The sequence below is a fragment of the Eurosta solidaginis genome, chromosome 2 (genome assembly GCF_040869045.1).
Source record: "Eurosta solidaginis isolate ZX-2024a chromosome 2, ASM4086904v1, whole genome shotgun sequence".
Classification (NCBI taxonomy): Eukaryota; Metazoa; Arthropoda; class Insecta; order Diptera; family Tephritidae; genus Eurosta; species Eurosta solidaginis.
In genome coordinates this window covers 140,067,928-140,082,050 of record NC_090320.1, presented here as the reverse complement: position 1 = coordinate 140,082,050, position 14,123 = coordinate 140,067,928, and the positions used below count along the sequence as shown (strand labels likewise).

Genomic DNA, 14,123 nt, shown 5'->3' with positions numbered 1-14,123 from the left:
GGTTCTATGCAGTTCTGTATGATATATGAAGTAGAGTATATCATACAGAACTGCATAGAACCACAAGACAGAAATGAAATCAGACAGACAGTAGCACAAACAATATCGTATTCAAAAACAACGTCAAAAGCATCTAGTCTGGAAAAATTTCTAATACAAAAGCAAAAAAGCTGCATAAATTTTTTCAAAAATAATCCCGAAATAATTTGTACTAGGTCAGACAAAGGAAACAAAGCAGTTTTTATGAACAAAAATGAACTTTTAAACGTTGCTAATGAAATGCTCAACGATGCTAATACATATCAAGTAATACCCGATCCAACAAACAAAATTCAAAAGAAAAACAACAATTTTTTCATTTAATTTTCTAGGATACTTTTAATGCCATAAGTCGAACAAACATTTACCAATCCTTGTGAAATTTGGTAGAGGCTTAGATTCTAGGACGATTACTGTTTTCTGTGAAAAAGGGCGAAATCGGTTGAAGCCACGCCCAGTTTTTATACACAGTCGACCGTCTGTCCTTCCGCTCGGCCGTTAACACGATAACTTGAGCAAAAATCGATATATCCTTACTATACTCAGTTCACGTACTTATCTGAACTCACTTTGTATTGGTGTAAAAAATGGCCGAAATCCGACTATGACCACGCCCACTTTTTCGATATCGAAAATTACGAAAAATGAAAAAAATGCCATAATTATATACCAAATACGAAAAAAGGGATGAAACATGGTAATTGTATTGGTCTATTGACGCAAAATATAACTTTAGAAAAAAACTTGGTAAAATGGGTGTGACACCTACCATATTAAGTAGAAGAAAATGAAAAAGTTTTGCAGGGCGAAATCAAAAGCCCTTGGAATCTTGGAAGGAATACTGTTCGTGGTATTACATATATAAATAAATTAGCGGTACCCGACAGATGATGTTCTGGATCACCCTGGTCCACATTTTGGTCGATATCTCGAAAACGCCTTCACATATACAACTAAGGGCCATTCTCTTTTAAAACCCTCATTAATACCTTTAATTTGATACCCATATCGTACAAACACATTCTAGAGTCACCCCTAGTCCACGTTTATGGCGATATCTCGAAAAGGCGTCCACATATAGAACTAAGGCCCACTCCTTTTTAAAATACTCATTAACACCTTTCATTTGATACCCATATCGTACAAACAAATTCTAGAGTCACACCTGGTCCACGTTTATGGCGATATCTCGAAAAGGCATCCACCTATAGAACTAAGGCCCACTCCCTTTCAAAATACTCATTAACACCTTTCATTTGATACCCATATAGTACAAACAAATTCTAGAGTCACCCCTGGTCCACGTTTATGGCGATATCTCGAAAAGGCGTCCACACATAGAACTAAGGCCCACTCCTTTTTAAAATACTCATTAGCACCTTTCATTTGATCCCCATATCGTACAAACAAATTCTAGAATCGCCCCTGGTCCACCTTTATGGCGATATTTCGAAAAGGTCCACCTATAGAACTAAGGCCCACGCCCTTTTAAAATACTCATTAACACCTTTCATTTGATACCCATATTGTAAAAACGCATTCTAGAGTCACCCCTGGTCCACTTTTATAACGATATTCCGAAAAGGCGTCCACCTATAGAACTAAGGCCCACTCCCTTTTAAAACACTTATTAACATCTTTCGTTTGATACCCATATTGTACAAACGCATTCTAGAGTCAACCCTGGTCCACTTTTATAACGATATTCCGAAAAGGCGTCCACCTATAGAACTAAGGCCCACTCGCTTTTAAAATACTCATTAACACCTTCCATTTGATACCCACATCGTACAAACAAATTCTAGAGTCACCCCTGGTCCACGTTTATGGCGATATCTCGAAAAGGCATCCACCTATAGAACTAAGGCCCACGCCCTTTTAAAATACTCATTAACACCTTTCATTTGATACTCATATCGTACAAACAAATTCTAGGGTCACCCCTGGTCCATCTTTATGGCGATATCTCGAAACGGCGTCCATCTATAGAACTTAGGCCCACGCCCTTTTAAAATACTCATTAACTCCTTTCATATGATTCCCATATCGTACAAACAAATTCTAGAATCGCCCCTGGTCAACCTTTATGGCGATATTTCGAAAAGGCTTCCACCTATAGAACTAAGGCCCACGCCCTTTTAAAATACTCATTAACACCTTTCATTTGATACCCATATTGTAAAAACGCATTCTAGAGTCACCCCTGGTCCACTTTTATAACGATATTCCGAAAAGGCGTCCACCTATAGAACTAAGGCCCACTCGCTTTTAAAATACTCATTAACACCTTTCATTTGATACCCATATCGTACAAACAAATTCTAGAGTCAGGCCTGGTCCACCTTTATGGCGATATCCCTAAATTGCGTCCATCTATAGAACTATGGCCCACTTCCTCTTAAAATACTCATTAACACCTTTCATTTGATACCCCTGGTCCACCTTTATGGCGATATTTCGAAAAGGCTTCCACCTATAGAACTAAGGCCCACGCCCTTTTAAAATACTCATTAACACCTTTCATTTGATACCCATATTGTAAAAACGCATTCTACAGTCACCCCTGGTCCACTTTTATAACGATATTCCGAAAAGGCGTCCACCTATAGAACTAAGGCCCACTCGCTTTTAAAATACTCATTAACACCTTTCATTTGATATCCATATCGTACAAACAAATTCTAGAGTCACCCCTGGTCCACCTTTATGGCGATATCTCGAAAAGGCGTCCACCTATAGAACTTAGGCCCACTCCCTTTTAAGATTATCATTAACACCTTTCATTTGATATCCATATCGTACAAACAAATTCTAGAATCGCCCCTGGTCAACCTTTATGGCGATATTTCGAAAAGGCTTCCACCTATAGAACTTAGGCCCACGCCCTTTTAAAATAATCATTAATACCTTTCATTTGATACCCATATCGTACAAAATAAATTCTAGAGTCACCCCTGGTCCACCTTTATGGCGATATCTCGAAAAGGCGTCCACCTATAGAACTTAGGCCCACTCCCTTTTAAGATTATCATTAACACATTTCATTTGATACCCATATCGTACAAACAAATTCTAGAGTCAGGCCTGGTCCAACTTTATGGCGATATCCCTAAATTGCGTCCATCTATAGAACTATGGCCCACTTCCTCTTAAAATACTCTTTAATACCTTCCATTTGACACACATGTCATACAAACACATTCCAGGGTTACCCTAGGGTCTTTTTACAACATGGTGATTTTCCCTTACTTTGTCTCCACAGCTCTCAACTGAGTATGTAATGTTCGGTTACACCCGAACTTAGCCTTCCTTACTTGTTTTTTTTTTTGTTTTTTTGGTGTTGGGTAATTACTTATTTTACAAAATCTTGTTTTGTTTACTAGATTCTCAATTGGGTTATTAGATAATTTATGTAATTCAGGATTTTTGTTTGTTTTTATTATTGTATTTTTCTTTTGCATGCAATAAAAATTTTCTTTGTGTTTACAAAATTGAAGTGTTCTTATTCTACAAGTTTAAGCCTAATTAGTGTACTATCATTTTCTTATTTTTATTGCTTAGAGGATAATTTATGTTTTCTGCGTTTCTATTTTCTACATTATAGGGAATTAGTGTGAAGTTATTTTTCTTGTCGATATTTTCTACCTTATAGGGCCCCTTATACTTACTATCTAACTTATAACCTGCTTCATCTCTGACTAATACTAAATCTCCTAAATTTATTTCTTTATATTGTATTTTTCTATCATAACTAATTTTTTGTTTTTCCGTAGCCTCTTTTACTAATTTATAAGCTCTATCTTGCACTATTTGTAACCTATATTTAATTTCTTTGTCGTAAGCCTCATAATGGGCTTACTGTATTTTCGTGTAAAAATTCGTAAGTCTGGGGTTTTTTACGAAGACTAATCCATATGGACAATAATTATGAACTGTAGATGGTGTTGTGTTATAACAACACGAAAAATATTTAAGGTATTCATCCCAATCGTGTTTGTCAATGGATATGTAGGAACGTACATATTCATTGAATTTTCTATGACTACGTTCAACTGTGCCTAAAGTTTGATGGTGGTAAGGTGTTGCAGTTTTATGGTGTATTTTTAGAAGCTTGCATAATTCCTGAAATAAGCTATTTTTATATTCGCTTCCCATATCTGTTATAATTGTCTTTATACAACAATAAACTAGGATAAAATTTTCAAATATCGCTTTGGCTGTTGTTTTTGCATGTTTGCTGGGTATTGGTATTGAAACTAAATACTTTGTCAGGTCGCACACTATTGTAACGAATTTACTGCAATTCCCCTTATTTGCAATCTGCTACTAACGTTCGAATCACTAAACTGTTGAATAAATAACACCACTATTCAATAATGCAAAATGGGCTTTATTAAAGTACTTTCAAAAATAACACTGCTACTTCACAACCAATAGCTTGCTTAAATGAAACTGCTTTTAGCCCCTCTACTGTTGGTGCTTTTGTACTCTGTGATTTCTCGTTCTCATCTTCTAGGCGATTCCATTTCCAGAATCTACTAGTTGGCCATCAGCTATAAAATTACTACGTTTTTAACTTCTCATATGCGCTTGTATGTGTGAACACAATTATAATTGCATACTTTTGGGAGCATCTCAGATAAGATATCTGCATGTGTTTGTATGTGTGAGCGACACTTGCACAACCAGTGCATACCTTCGGGAGTATCTCAGATTTATTCATGTGGCTGTGCGTTGCTTCTCCGCTGCGTGTATGTACATATGTGTAGACATAATGATTGAATTATTGATGTGCAAGCAAGTCACTGCTTGGCATCGGCTTAGAGATGATAGTATCCCTTAGTGCTGCTAATATTCGTTACATTATAATGACTGCATATTCATTTCCATTTTCCGACCTGGGAAAAGGGCCAATCGTATCTATTTGTACTATGTGGGCGTTTCGGTTATAATCATACGCTCTTTCAAATTTTTATTTATTTTATTTTTATTACAATGAACGCATTTTTTGATATATTTTCTGATATCGTTTTTCATTCCTTTCCAGTATTTTTGTTTTATTTTATTTGTCATGCGATTTATTCCTGGGTGGCCACCAAAAACAGGATCGTCATGAAATTTGTGAACAAGTTCTTTAATTTCTTCGTTGTTTGTCACGTGCATAACTTCTGGAATTAATGCTATAATTAAATTTTTGAGAACTTTGGCACCAATTTCTTTAAATGTGTCTACCCTTATTTTTAAACAATTTGTGACCTAAGGACAACTGTATTTTTCCAATTCCTAAATTGCCGGCTTCTTTCATAAGCCTGGTAAAGAATGTCCTAAGTCAATCTTGGCCTCAACAATTAGGTTTTTTATATTAATTTCGCTACAAATTTTCTTTCCTTTTTTGAAATATAATTTCGGTGGATCGAAAACGAGCTGTACTAGCCTTCTTACTTCACATTTATTAAGCGTTTCAAATATTATTGGGTTCTCTTTGTGACTTGTATTATTTTCAATTTTACTACGGTTAGTGTTCGATCAGGTTGTTGCTTTTAAGATTTTACACGCTTCTACCGATATTTCTTTTAGGTGTTTGATATATATGCGTGATAATGCGTCTGCTACATAATTTTCTTTTCCTGCGATATACTCCACGTCGAAATCATATTCTTCCAAATCTAATCTGATTCTAGTTAATTTTTATGACGGATTTCATCGAAAATAGGAATGTTAAGAGTCTGTGGTCTGTTTTGACCAAACATTTTCTACCGTAAAAGTATGGTCTAAAATATGTTGTGGCCCAATGAATGGCCGCTAATTCTTTTTCAATTGTTGCTTTATTAATTTCTCCTTTAGTAAATGATCTTGATGCTTAGGCAATTGGTAATTGCTTTCCTTCGTATTCTTGACTCAAAATTGCTTACTGAAATCTGGATATTGTAGAATATTAGGGTTTATTAATGCAGCTTTCAAATAGTCAAACGATTTTTCACAGTCCTCTGTCCAGTCGAAAACTTCATTTTCTTGCAAAGTCTTGTTATTATTCTAGAATATTCTGCAAAATTTGGTATGAATCTTCTGTAATAATTGCAAAATGCGACGAATCTTTTTGCTTCATACGCACTTTTAGTTGTCGGATTGTTTTGAACAGTTTCGAATTTACTGGGGTCCGGCATAATTCCTTTGCTTGTGCATTTATGACCAAGGTAAGTTACTTTTTGGTTGAAAAATATACATTTATCTGGATGTAATTTTAAATTATATTTTTTACAAGTTGCGAAAACATCTCGTGAATTTTTAATAATATGTTTTTCGGAGCATCCTAATACGACTAAATCGTCCATGTATAAAAATGCTTGTGAAGGTTGTAATCCTGCAAATGTATTGAAAGAATTGATTCTAATTTCTGGACATTCTAATTACTGGAGGATCTAATTTGTGAGCGACTATTGTATTGTGAATATTTGCACTCTTTCCGCTGATGTTGTTGTTGTTAGGATTAAAGTAGCCGCCTTTAAATTTTGCTGGGTCCACGATGTTGCGTGTTTACCAATTAGCAGTTTTTTTTTTACCAATTAGCAGTGTCGTTACGCATATGTGTGGCCATGGTGTTGTTGCTTCAATTAAAGTATCATCATAAGTCCCTTTCATAAGTGTTGTTGCCATTTCTTGGTGACCATATATTTAGTGATCTTGATTGTGTTTTGAAATCAAAAGGGGCGTTTTGCTTTTGGTTGAATCCCACCAGTTTGGGAATTGTTGCCACCACTAGTGCTAATGGTACTCATACCTTTTTTTTATCGCTGGTGTTACCAAACCTCTGTTGTGATTAGTGATAGAAAGATACGAGTACCGAGTGAATAGTATTGATACTTTTCCAAAAAATACTAGATGCTTTTTTCCAAGTACTGAGTAAAGTATCGATACTTTACCACGATACTTTTCCCCGATAATTTGGCAAGTGCCGATGATCTACATTTTTAAGGTCAACAAAGTTCACCCCATTAACTTGAGCATAAATCATTCTTTGGAATGAGTTCGAGATTACTTTAAGGCCATACGGTAATATTTTAAACCGAAAAGTACCGTTATCTGCTGTAAAAGATGTGATATCCCTTGACTCTGAGCTGAGTTCAATTTGGTGATCTCCCGAAATTAAATCTAAGCATGAAACATTTTTAGCTCTTCCTAATTGATCTAGTATGTCATCAATTCTTGGCAACGGGAATTTATCTGCGTTTAGTTTTTTATTTACCTGTCTGTAATCTACAATCCTTCATTGGGAGTGTTTTCTTTGGTACTAATAAAATTTGACTATTAAATTCTGAAATTGAAGCTTCTATTATGTCATCTTTAATTAATTTATTCACTTGTTTATTAATTTCACTCTTATGAGCTTCTGGTATTTTATAATTTTTTACGTAGATCAGATTATTGTCCTTCATATGAAGTTTTTGCTTGTAAAAATTATTAGCGGTAATTGGTTCTGTTTCCAATGAAAAAATGTTAATGAATTCTGCACATAATGCATTAAGTAATTTATTTGCAAAGTCTGGAAAATTTGTATTTAATCTTTCTAATTTTTCTTTACTGTTGGCCTCATTTTCGAGTTTATTATTTTTAACTATTGTATAATCATTCAAATTTTCTGTTTGTATATTGAAATCATGGAGTATTTATTGCATTTTTATCTGTTGTATCTATAATTCTGACAAATGTTTGGAGTGAATCTGCTAAGGTGTTTGCAATAAAAATGCCTTCAGACAATTCTTGTTGTGGAATTAGTAAATCTGAATTGTTATTATACTCAGTTGAGCAGAGCTCACAGAGTATATTAACTTTGATTGGATAACGGTTGGTTGTACAGGTATAAATGAATCGAGATAGATATAGACTTCCATATATCAAAATCACCAGGATCGAAAAAAATTTGATTGAGCCATGTCCGTCCGTCCGTCCGTCCCTCCGTCCGTCTGTCCTTTAACACGATAACTTGAGTAAATTTGGTGTGTAGGTTCCTGAGCACTCATCTCAGATTGCTATTTAAAATCAACAACATCGGACTATAACCACGCCCACTTTTTCGATATCGAAAATTTAGAAAAACCGAAAAAGTGCGATAATTCATTACCAAAGACGGATAAAGCGATGAAACTTGGTAGGTGAGTTGACCTTGTGACGCAGAATAGAAAATTAGTAAGATTTTGGACAATGGGCGTAGCACCGCCCACTTTTAAAAGAAGGTAATTTAAAATTTTGCAAGCTGTAAATTGAGTTGAAGATATCATAATGAAATTTGGCAGGAACGTTACTCCTATTACTATATGTATGCTTAATAAAAATTAGCAAAATCGGAGAACGACCACGCCCACTTTAAAAAAAATTTTTTTTTAAAGTCAAATTTTAAAAATTTAATATCTTTACAGTATATAAGTAAATTATGTCAACATTCAACTCCAGTAATGATATGGTGCAACAAAATGCAAAAATAAAAGAAAATTTCAAAATGGGCGTGGCTCCGTCCTTTATCATTTAATTTGTCTAGGATACTTTTAATGCCATAAGTCGAACAAAAATTTACCAATCCTTGTGAAATTTGGTAGGGGCTTAGACTCTGGGACAATAACTTATTTCTGTGAAAAATGGCAAAATCAGTAGAAGCCACGCCCAGTTTTTATACACAGTCGACCGTCTGTCCTTCCGCTCGGCCCTTAACACGATAACTTGAGCAAAAATCGATATATCTTTACTAAACTCAGTTCACGTACTTATCTAAACTCACTTTGTATTGGTATAAAAAATGGCGGAAATCCGACTATGACCACGCCCACTTTTTCGATATCGAAAATTACCAAAAACGGATTGGTTTATTGACGCAAAATATAACTTTAGAAAAAAACTTTGTAAAATGGTTGTGACTCCTACCACATTAAGTAGAATGAAATGAAAAATTACTGCAGGGGGAAATAAAAAACCCTTGAAATCTTCGCAGGAATACTGTTCGTGGTATTATATATATAAATAAATTAGCGGTATCCAACAGATGATGTTCTGGGTCACCCTGGTCCACATTTTGGTCGATATCTGGAAAGCGCCTTCACATATAAAACTACCACCACTACATTTTAAAAGCCTCATTAATACCTTTAATTTGATACCCATATCGTACAAACAAATTCTAGGGTCACCCCTGGTCCACCTTTATGGCGATATCTCGAAAAGGCGTCTACCTGTAGAACTAAGCCCCACGCCCTTTTAAAATACCCATTAACACCTTTCGTTTGATACCCATAACGTACAAACGCATTCTAGAGTCACCCCTGGTCCACCTTTATGCCGATATCTCGAAAAGGCGACCACCTATACAACTACCACCACTCCCTTTTAAAACCCTCATTAATACCTTTAATTTGATACCCATATCGTAAAACACATTCTAGAGTCACCTATGGGCCACCTTTATGGCGATATCCCGAAAATGCGTCCAACTATAGAACTATGGCCCACTCCCTTTTAAAATACTCATTAACACCTTTCGTTTGATACCCATATTGTACAGACGCATTCTACAGTCACCTTTATGCCGATATCCCGAAAAGGCGACCACCTATACAACTACCACCACTCCTTTTTAAAACCCTCATTAATACCTTTAATTTGTACCCATATCGTACAAACATATTCTAGAGTCACCCCTGGTCCACCTTTATGACGATATCTCGAAAAGGTGTCCACCTATAGAACTAAGCCGCACGCCCTTTTAAAATACTCATTAACACCTTTCGTTTGATACCCATAATGTACAAACACGCCCTCTTAAAATACTCATTAACGCCTTTCGTTTGATAACCATATTGTACAAACGCATTCTAGAGTAACGCCTGGTCCACCTTTATGCCGATATCTCTAAAAGGCAACCACCTATACAACTACCACCACTGCCTTTTAAAGCCGTCATTAATACCTTTAATTTGATACCCATATCGTACAAACACATTCTAGAGTCACCCCTGGTCCACCTTAATGGCGATATCTCGAAAAGGCGTTCACCTATAGAACTAAACCCCACGCCCTTTTGAAATACTCATTAACGCCTTTCGTTTGATACCCATATTGTACAAACGCATTCTAGAGTCACCGCTGGTCCACCTTTATAGTTATATCTCGAAAAGGCGTCCACCTATAGAACTAAGGATCACGTCCTTTTAAAATACTCATTAACACCTTTCATTTGATACCCATATCGCACAAACAAATTCTAGAGTCAACCCTGATCCATCTTTATGGCGATATCCCTAAATGGCGTCCACCTATAGAACTATGGCCTACTCTCTCATAAAATACTCTTTAATACCTTTCATTTGATACACATGTCATACAAACACATTCCAGGATTACCCCCGGTTCATTTTCCTACATGGTTATTTTCCCTTATGTTGTCACCGTAGCTCTCAACTGAGTATGTAATGTTCGGTTACACCCGAACTTAACCTTCCTTACTTATTTTTAATTTGAATTTGTCGAACTACTTCTGATCTTGCGGGAATTGAAATACTATTGATTGTTGGTTTGTTAGTCTTCTGAATTGTTATGTTTTCTGGGTAGTCATGTGGTCTTAGTATTACAGTGTCCCCTTCTGTTTGATAATCTAAGATGCAATTATTTTTTTTAATGAAATCTAATCCTAATATTCCATCGCATGGGATTGGTAAATTGTCTTCTACTACGTGAAATTTGTGTCTAATTAATAGATAATCGTCTTTTAAGTCTGCTTTAACCGTGCCAATAATGCTTGTTATACCCTGAACAATTCCTTTTATAACTGTTTTTTGAGAATTTTTTATCGTGACATTATGACTGTCAATTTTACCCTTTTTTATTATTGAAATATCCACTCCTGTATCGGGTTGATATGGAATCATTCAGAGTTGTTCTGGAAGATATGTTGCTATTAAGGTGTAAATTGAAAATATATAATTTTTTATTTATTGAGGTGGTTGTTGGTTTTCCTGTTGTGCAATATTTCGGACATTTCTGGTGTTATTGCGTTTAGATACTCGCGATCCGAAATTTCAACCAGATCTTTGGTTATTTGGTCTGTTGTTATTATTGTTATAATTATTGAACGTGCGCCTCTGATTACCTTTATAATTATTGTTCTGGTAACTTCTGCGGAAGTTACCTCGGAAGTGATTTTGTTGGCGAATATGTAAAAGCGAATTTGTATTTCCTGCTACTTCTGTGCAACTGTTAGTAAATTTTGATATAGCTTCGTTCATTGTTGTGAACGTTCCAGCTTGCATGATAGTTTTTACCCTGTCGTTGGAGCAATTTTTGTACATAGCTTTTACAGCTGATTGTGTAGCATACTTGGTTGCTAACTCTGGTGTAATCCATTTAATATGTATGCTTCTTCCAACGATTTCGTGAGTTTTTCTATTTCCGCAGTATATTGGTTTGCAATTTTACTGCGCTGTTGAATATTCAGGAGTTTTGCTGTCAAAACTTCAACTGATTCACCTTTAATTGCTGTTTTTAATTTTTGGTTTTATCGCTTCAATTGAGCTTTCAGTGCTTAACAGGTTTATGGCTGTTCCTTTCAGCTTGGTTTTTATCATCGAAAGCGCTACAGCTTCATGGGTATCCTTAATTTGTTCTAGGATATCCAGAGCATCCAAGAAGCTATTCAAGTTCTCGGCTTTACCATCGAATTCTGGCAGGACTGATGAAGCAATCTTTAAAAATTCGACTATTGTTTGTGGCATTTTGTTGTTTTCAGTTTGTGATTTTTTTATCCAGAATTTCTCCTAAATTGGGTTGGGTTTCTGGTAATAAGATAGCAAAATTTATTTCTATCTCCCCTTCAAATGACGTTGGTACTAACGCCTCAATGTTTTATCTACCCAATGAGGACACCAATTTATCTCTAACGACGGAAAAAATGTGTTGTGCTTCTAGTTGATGACTGGCAGTCAATTTGCTATATACTACTATACGACTGTAATATTGTCGTGAGATGCTTTATAACAGTTACTCTTTCTATGTTTGTATTTTTATTAATACATTTATAAGATTTTTCTGCCAAAATCTTTTCTTCCACAAGTGTGTTGAGAAAAGTTTCCCATTTGTTACGTAACTGCCTGGTGCGGGAGAGGAGGAGTGGCGGAGTGGCATGGTAGTAGCCCGGCTGAGGCTCGTCGGCTTTGAGGCGCGGTTCTTGCCACTTCTCCTTCCCCAACAGTTACATAGCAAAATTGAGTTCATGCCTGAGGGAAAGTATCTAAATAAACTAAAGGAAAATAAATATAGGAAAGCGGGAGAAAGCCTGTCCGAGTCAGGTGGAGCCTTCGCACCCCTCCTGTTCACGAGATGTGAACAGCCTTTGGACTCTACTATGGCTCCGCTTCCCGAGTAGAGTCCCCTTGAACCTGACTAATGTCCGTCTTTAGGTATCTACGTATCTTCCATCTTTTCCCTCAACTACCCCAACTTACCATCAGTTGCCGCAAGGGCAACACCTACACCAACAAAGAAACGGCCTTTAGCCAGACATGTTGTAGCTGAAATTACCTATGTATGAAAAATAATAATCCTCAACCCATATAATAATAACGTATCTGGATAATTTCATAAAATCATACCAAATTCTTTATTAGTATATAACTCATGATTACCTGAAAGATTCGAATCTCCCACGTAATCGCCAATGGAAAATTGAACCCAGTGAAAAGAAAAGTTAAAAAAAAATATGAAAGATGTTAATAAATATATTCGAGTAAGGATTTTATTGAATTCAAGAATAATGAGGTAACAATTAAATTGTGTTTCGAATTAAGATATTCAAATAGTGATTTAAATGATTTAAATTATAAGCATTTAACAATAAAATTGTGTTTCGAATAAATGTTCTCTTACCTTGACGCTGGATGGCTAGAATTGCTCCCGTTGACGGTCGTGAACCAAGAAAAACCAAAGCAATTGCAAAAAGGCGCTGAACCCTCAGCACAAGAGCCTTCGTTAAGTTTCCCCTTAACAAGGCTCCGGTGCTAAAAGCTCATAGCGGCAAACACAAATTCGTGTTTGTGTTAGTGCATATATATTAAAGCGAAACTATTGGTCTACAGGCAGAAACAGGTATGCGGATTGATTTACGAGGGTGGGCCGAAATATTTAGGTCTCGGACATAAACATGCCGGCCCCTTGCAGCGAGCAATGATAAGGAAATAGACCATAGATTGAAGTATAAAAAAAATTGAGATCAATGGACCCAAGGGATCAACCCAGCCCTCCTTCGCCCAGGTAAAGCGGCGAGGGGATGAGCAGTTGCGGACTGCGGATACTGCACCTCGCTGTACTATGGATTTGTGGATGTTCGCTACGGAGAAAAGAGAAGAAAAAAGGTTAGAAGAAATGTACGTGGTTTAAATTCGATGGCACTTAGTTACGTTTAGATGTGTGTGGATGTATGTGTATATGGACCTATTGTTGGCAGACCCCGGATACGACCAAGCCGAAGACCGTCGGTTGGGCTAAAATTCCGCCTATTGTGGTAGTCGCCGTATCACTTACCATCAGTTCGGCATAGATGTCAGCGCCGAGTGTAAGCCGAATAGGTGATGGGTGATAAAATCGGGGGTCTGCCAGACGCATAAACTGGAAGGGCACCGCAATTTGGGGATCTATACTGTATGGCGGGCTCACCCTTTGATGCCGTGCAATGACGACGGCTTGTGTATGAATGCGCTTTGCTGCGCCGTACTTCCCTCGGAGTATTATAGTACACCGTTTGGGTCCCTGCTGCTCGAGACATAGATCTCTGACCAGCTCACTGTCGGCGATGGTGGTGGGCGCGCAAGGGTCGATAATTGCTCTTACTAAGTGGAGCTGCCCGTGCGATTCTATCGGTTACCGATTTTATGGCGCACGTCCTTAACGTATGGCGCTGCCCTTTTTTGTTGTCGGGTCTTCGCGCATCTCCTGTTAATTTCATCTCTTTGGCTATTCACTCGACCTCGATTAGGGACGCTGAGGTTTTGCTTGTCTTGACGCCAGTCGTTCACCTGTGGGCTCTCCATCTTCCTTTCTCGTTGCTTCTC

The 14,123-nt window shown here is 36.8% G+C and overlaps 1 protein-coding gene across 1 annotated transcript in view; it reads right to left on the bottom strand.

Annotated features, from left to right (window-relative positions):
• Window positions 1-14,123, bottom strand: part of Apoltp (Apolipoprotein lipid transfer particle) — a 2,338,027-nt gene that overhangs the window by 1,126,127 nt on the left and 1,197,777 nt on the right. The gene's annotated exons all lie outside the window — the stretch shown is intronic.